This window comes from Silene latifolia, chromosome X (genome assembly GCF_048544455.1).
Source record: "Silene latifolia isolate original U9 population chromosome X, ASM4854445v1, whole genome shotgun sequence".
In the NCBI taxonomy this organism is placed as follows: Eukaryota; Viridiplantae; Streptophyta; class Magnoliopsida; order Caryophyllales; family Caryophyllaceae; genus Silene; species Silene latifolia.
The window spans coordinates 233849028-233856521 of record NC_133537.1 but is presented as its reverse complement, the minus strand read 5'-3'; the positions used below and the strand labels follow the sequence as shown (position 1 = coordinate 233856521).

Genomic DNA, 7494 nt, shown 5'->3' with positions numbered 1-7494 from the left:
GAATCCCATGGAAGTGTGTTTGTGAGGGTTTTAGAGAGAAGGGAGATGATTTGGTGTGAGAAAGAAGAAGATAGAATGGATAAGGGTTTGATATTTCTTATCCCGTATTCTGATTCAGCGCCACTCGATAGTAATTAGTATGTGTAATAGTATTACATAATTTGTTTTGGAATAAGACGGTCTTGCGAGACGGAATCATGTGGGATTCGAGTTGCTTGTGAAGAATGCTAAAAGGTAGGTTTATCCTACTCAGTTTCAATATTTTGCGTGCATATTTGTGTGTCTTTCATCATCATTTCATGTGTGAGTCGATTTGGATATCATGTTGGTATTTGAGGAAATTGTATCCATAATATGTTGAGATTGAGTTCTTGATGAGTCGTATAATTGGTGTTGTATTACATTTTCCATGTGTGGTTATTATTGTGTTGTATTAGAGGTCGTTAGTAGTGGTACTTGGTTTTTGAGGAGTCGTAGGACGGTTGGGAGACCGTCTTACGCTTGAGTCGCCTCTTGGAGCATATCACTCCAAGAGGGATGTGAATATTAATGACTTGAGTACGGAGGGACACATGTGGGTGAGACACGACGTCTGAAAGGGGATCCGGTTGGCTTCCGGACCCGGTACGTCTAGGCGTGTCCCGGGACCTTTGTGTGAGGTGTGCTGTCGTGGGCGTGTGCCTAGCACCGGTGGTTATGGGCACGTCTGGGCGTGTTCCGGTACCGACATGGTAATTGTATCTCATTTACATCTTTGGCATGTTGCATGTTTATTTATCATTTTATATCTCGTATTGAATTATTGAAACTGACGTGTTGTGTGTCTATGTAATTGTCACCTATTTTCGGAATGGCCTGTGTCGATCATATGATATTTCCGAATATATAGGGAGCAGGTTGAGTACAGGCCGAGTTGGTGTCACGTGGGAGACGGGACGAGCCTTGGACTTGGAGCCGAGTGTCATCTCATTAGAATAGTATAGTAGTCATGAGTTGTATCATTTATTTTATTTATTGATGTATGGTTATGTAATCGACTAAATACTTTTTTATATCAATTGTTTCTTAATTGCAACTCCGATTTCACCGCCTCGGAAAATCGAGATGGTAACATCTCCCAATTACCTTGGTCGGGTAAGAAGGGAGTGTTACAAAGACGGAACCTGGACTGACAACCACTGAAACTCTTTCGATATATGGAAGCTTGGAGCTTCTCGCCGGCGACCTGAACGGAGCTGGTGAGGCCGCCGGCGAGAAACGAAGAAAAGATGGCGGTGGTGTTCGGGTTTAGGCAGTTAGAGTTTTGGGAAATTGATTTGGTTTTTTTTTTTGATCGCCTGGTAGATTGCTTTGAGTTATTTATGTGAAAACGTTTTGGGGTGAATAATGGAACGATTTTGCTCCGTGGACTTCAATTGATTGGAAACCCTAGAGCATCCGCAAAAGAAGAGAAATAGCTTCCCCTTTTGCCTTATCTTTCCTCAAATGAGCATCCTCATTGTTGCACCAACCTCCCCATTATTTGGGGCTCCACTGTTTTTAGGGGAGGTCTCCAAAAAAAAAGTAAGACAATTCGTGTTACTTTTGGGAAGGTTCCCAAATGTTTGTGGTGAATTGGGGAACCCCATTGTTGTATAAATGTAGTTATGAAATGTGGAGTGTAAATGAAAAAGTTAGTGAAAAATAAGGTAGACGAATAAGAGAAAGAAATAGATAATATGAGAAGTCTCACCCTTGCGGATATTCTAAAACCCCATTTTTTTCAACGTATGCTCCTAAAGTTAATTAAGCATGAGACCCTTACACTTTCACGCAAGAGGCCATTATACTTTATCCATACACCGGAACTAGTAGCCTCCAATCCAATTCCAAGCTCCACCAGCCTCCTTAACAAAACAAACTCTCCGTCCTCATGTTTCTTATTTTGATTGATGTCAACAAGCCTTTTAAAACCCTGAATTCTTGACTTGATTACACTCCCATGGCTTCCAGTATCCCATCTACCAACCCTCTCAACTTCTCCTTCTTCCACAAAAGAACTCGTTTTAACCCTTCTATCACCTCTCTTTCCCTCAAACTACCCCATTCCAACTTAACCTCTAACTCCACCCTCCAAAACCCCATTTCTACTCCTTCACATTTTCACATTTGCCCTCACTTTCACTCCAATCTGCTCCCTCCAAGAGCAACCCAGAAGGGCAATTCAGAGATTTTCAACAATGAGTTCAAAGTTGCAATTATTGAAGAGAAACAACACCAAGCAGTGAAAACAGTGTTGTGGGTGTTGTTTTGGGCATCGATTTCTCTAGTTTGTTTATGCTTTTTCTAAAGATCCTAAGGCTTCGCCATTGCTTCTTCAACTTCAGTTTTCCATCGATTCTTCAATTAAAGCATCTAACTTTGGGTTGAAAATTGCTGCTTCTTTGAGGGGGTTAGGGTGGCCTGATGAAGCTGTTGTCCTATCTCTTGCTACTCTCCCTGTAATCGAGCTTCGTGGGGCGATTCCCGTTGGTTATTGGATGCAACTCAACCCTTTCCTTCTCACTCTTTTATCCATTTTCGGGTCAGTATTTATTTTTAGTTTGGGAGTAAACTCAAATGGTTTACTTTGAATTCATTTTCTTTCAAATGGAAACAACCTCATTGTGTTGCTAACACAGGGACAAGGTTGCGTGCATTTGACCCCCTTACCCTGCAAATTTTGGGAGACTACTGTCTTAGTCGACTCCAAGTTTGCTATGTTGTTGTTGAACAATGCTCTGCATGTAATTCTTGTGGTATATGATAAGGATTCTATTTTATACATAATTTAATCATAGTGTTATTAGGTTGTTGCCACTCCTGACTATTTTTTGCTACTGATTTGGTACTTTTTCTATGTAAATAATGAGCTCCATTGTTAGGTGTCTGACTCAATCTCGGGGCTTATAACATTCCTTACCTTCGAATCAAATGTCTTATCAGGACTCTAGGGTGAGATTGTACGCTTTTGGAGATCAATCTCAAGTTTAGATCTGTTTTGGTTTATGGAGTTGATGTTAGTATCTTTGAAGTGAATTGTTGACTATTTTGCATTATGAATTAGAAACCAAACATGAAAAGTTGCGATTAGCTTCTACTTCCTGTTCCAGAAATCTCTTTAGCAAATGGATCTTCAGGAATAAAGATCATCACAATGCCGATCACATTCCGGAGTGTCTTGATAGTTTGAGTAATCTACCATCACATTTCCTTTGGTGATGTTGTAAGAATCTTACACTTCCTCTTGCCACATTCCAGAGAGTTTTGAGTTTTGTGAAATTTTCTGTGGGATGACCTTTTGACATACTCCTTAAGTCTGTAGTAGTTTACATCCATGTAGGTCAATAAATTTGAAGAGGATAAATACAATTGAATGGCTTACTTGATGAAGGCCTTCTTAATTTAGTGGTCAGAGCCATTTATGGTCTCCAAAATTTTGCCAAATTGATATGTCCTGGTATATTCTTCGATTGAGTGTTGACTATGTCATTATGTTGAATATATAAACAAATTGATACGGAGTACTATTAATCTATTATAGGAATGCCGCCTTGTTCATTTTGCCTTATGTGAATGTGCGAAACCTTTCTGGGTGGGAAGTCGGTTGTGCTCCTTATACACTTGAGTATCGCTAATGGTATTACGACACTCCATCCTAAATCTAAGAATCTGAAGCTTTTCCACAAAGTAGCGGAGCCTGACACTCAGAATATTTCTAATTGAGTCAAAATAACATAGGGAGTAGTCGTAATTATGACGATCTAGTTTCGTTATTCAATTTGCAGGAACATGATTCCAGTTCCATTCATCATACTCTACTTGAAAAAGTTTGCTACTTTTCTTGCTGGGAAGAGCCACACTGTTTCCAAAGTTTTGGACCTGCTATTTGAGAGGGCGAAGAACAAGGCGGGCCCAATAGAAGAGTTCCAATGGCTTGGTCTAATGTTGTTTGTGGCTGTCTCCTTCCCGGGGACAGGAGCGTGGACTGGTGCAATCATTGCTTCGGTGCTAGACATGCCCTTCAGTGTCCGCACCGTCAAGCAAATTTCTTAGGTGTGGTCCTGGCCGGACTTCTAGTGAATCTTCTGGTAAATCTCGGGCTCAAGTACGCCGTTATAACTGGTGTTATTCTCTTTTTCGTTTCAACGTTTATGTGGAGTATCCTTCGGAGTCTTAGTAGGTCTTCATCGAAATGATCTGTCATTTGTAATCAATTTGCTTTCTTTCGTTCTACCTTGTCAATGTGTCTTGAGATTCTAGATGAATAAGAAACAAGCTAACTTATTTTGTGGCCTCTGATTCCAGACCGTCATTTGTAATCAATTTCTTGCTAGCTTGAGACTAGTTTAAGATGTGGATGACCGTTATGTTGCGGAAGATGTATGTCGTAGCATTTGGAAATATCATACTCGCATTGAATTTACATATATTTTTTTTCCGAAAATTGCACGCGGTGCCCTTGGGGTTTGACATTCTACCCGAAATACCCAATTTTTTTGATCCGGGAGCTTTAAAATGCCATACCTCGTGTTTACGAGTTTAGAAAGAACGATTTTTTTTTCCAAATTAATCATCTTTCCGAGAACTACAATTTGGAAAAAAAATTGTCATATTTGGATCCCGTGGCTAGGAGGTTTTGGATTTCAGCGCGCCTAGGCGCAAGGCACAGTGAGGTGCCAACTCGCATCCGACACTTCGAACGGTCAATTTGAGAAAAAAACATCGTTACTTTCCGGCATCGGGTGCATTTTTTTTTTTGCTTTCCCAAATTGTTCTATAACACACTTTGATATCCAAAACTTTGGAGAGACTAATTTATTGAGAGACCGCTTTTGTCGTACCATTTGTTTACTTTTTCGTACCCCTTTTATCATTGATTGTGGTTCAAAATGTCTCCTAAATTTGGTACTCCTTCCATTAAATTTCAAACACACCATTTCTCTTTTACACGTTTGTCAATGCACAAATTAGAACGTAAATATCTTGAATTTTACATTGTAAAAAAATATAAAAGCTTGATATTCTTATTGTACTTATAAAAACGAATCCAACAAGATCCCATATGGTTATATTTTTATGTTATACATTGCCTAGAATTTTGAAGATTCTCTCTATTAGTGAATAGTGTCAAAAAATGAAATGATGTGTTTGGTTTTGAATGGAGGGAGTATATGTTTTCATAATTATTGTGCCTATTTTATTATACTTGTTAAATCACGTGCACCAATTTACTCAATCTCGCGCATTTTTCCGCCTTATTCCTACTTTACCCCTCTCGCTTTTCACACACAATTAGAGAGCACAATAATAAAAAGCAAAGAAATCTCAAAAGAAAAAAAGCGCGGATTTGGTCCCACCTTCCCTACCACCCGTCATAAACTGGCCAACAACAGGGGGGGGGGGGGGATTGGCTCGTCGGCTGACGGAGGGTAACGCACGGTGGTCTGGGATTGTGAGGAGGACATTTTCCAACAATTGATATGGTGATTCTTATGAATGTTGATTGCTAAAATGCAAGTAGTACTTCAATTGGCATTAAAAGTTGTAAGAGCATCTCCAATTATTCTCTTTAAGGATCTGCTTGCCATTTTTGCAAAATGATAAGCATGTAGTTTACCATTAGAGATGAAAAAAATGAGATGTAGTTTGCAAGCATGGTAGCTCTACCAAGCTACATGCTTGCTTTGAAAATAAAATAAAATGTAAATTCTCATTGGATAAAAGCAAGAATGTGGAACCCATACAAGTTACAAGATGTTGTAGTTCGTCATTGGAGCAATACGTAGCTGAAAAGCAAGGTTGCTTAAAAAATCGATGTGGCAAACCAAGCTACAATATATTGTTGTTGTCCGATGGAGATGCTCTAAATAGGCTGAAAGTTTATAGTCAATTCAAATATTGTTCTGCATCGAAAAACCCTAATTGTAAAATTCATATTAAAAAAAATATATTCATTTAATCGATTGAAAGACATGAATTGTTGATAAAACGACGAAATTACTTCTGATATATGTGAATCTAGATCCATAATTGACGAACTATAAAGAATGGGTGAAATGTTAGAGTGTGAGAAGGTGGAGAAATTTTTTTATTTTGTTTTAAAGATGGAGGGTAGGATTGGAATATTAAGGGTAAAGTGCGCGAGATTTAGTAAACTGGTGCGTGGGATTTAGCAAATACGATTATATATTGTAACCATATTTAATAGTACCTCATTTTATAGTATTCGTACTCATTTTATTGTTTTTTATGCCATTTTCAATCAATTTGTAATTGGTCTCTTAATAAGTTTATTGAGAGACCGTCTCTCAAGAGACATTAGTGTCGTCTTGTGTAGGGGTGTGGGAAAAAAAATTGTAATAATGGAATGGGAAAAACCGAAAAACTATATCTTTTTTCGGTTTGGTTTTCCGAACTATTCGGACCAAGTTGTCCGGTGAAGCACACCACTATCTTTGAGGTTGGCAATTTTTCAAAAAGGTTAATCGAATCGTTTTACTAAAAATTAAAGAAAAAAAAGTATTCAATATAGTACAAAAATCTCTCTTTTGTGTCATTTTCCAAATTCATCAATTACAAGACTAACGTATCACCTAAATCAACTTATAATAATAATAATACTAACTTATAGCTAGCGGTAAAGTAGGGGATCATATTCACATGGAGAAAATAAATTATAACTATCACCTAAACAAAGATTCTATTATATTATCCAAAGGGGTTGGGTTTGTAAGTTGATTGATTGTTAAAAACTAAACTAAATTAAGTAAAGCGTTATCCTTCTTAAGTTTAGTCTAATAAAAATTTGATTAAATCAATAGAAAATTAAACATTAATAAAGAAAAGAAAGAAATTATATATGAAACGATTAATGGTTAATCGATAACACCATTAAGCGAATCATTTATTATTGTAACAACCCAGATTCATAATGCAAAAGATAACAATAATCTTTCCTTATTTATTAAAGCAACAACTATGTTGCTTACGTGTCATGAAGCCCTTAAATGAAGGAAAAGTAAACAACAATCATTTCACATATTCTCACAATTTCAAAACATGCTAGCTGCCATACTTCATTATGCTGACAATTCTATCACTTACTCCTTCCCCATTTCTGATTTTTTTTTTCCTTTTTTTACCAGCTTTCTTCATCTTCTTCCTCCCCACCTTCATTCGTCAACATCATTTCCCTCTTCGTTTTTTTATTAAAAAATTACAAAGTAAAGAAAAGAACTATCTTCATTATTCACATCCTAACTGTGTATATTACTTTTTTGTAACTGGGCATGTACCTGTGTATCATGTTAATCTCTGTATATTTGATCCTTTTGTTACCCATATATCATGTTAATGTTTGTATATTTTTCAATAAATTATCTTATATAATATAATATAAATTTTTTGTATTGTTGATGATTTTTCTAACTACAATAATGTACAAAGTAAAAAAAAAAAAACAACAGGTCTCCC

General features: G+C 37.1%; 1 pseudogene; it reads left to right on the top strand.

Annotated features, from left to right (window-relative positions):
- The first annotated feature begins 2219 nt into the window (after positions 1–2219).
- Positions 2220–4259, top strand: LOC141619606 (uncharacterized; annotated as a pseudogene).
- The last annotated feature ends 3235 nt before the right edge of the window (positions 4260–7494 follow it).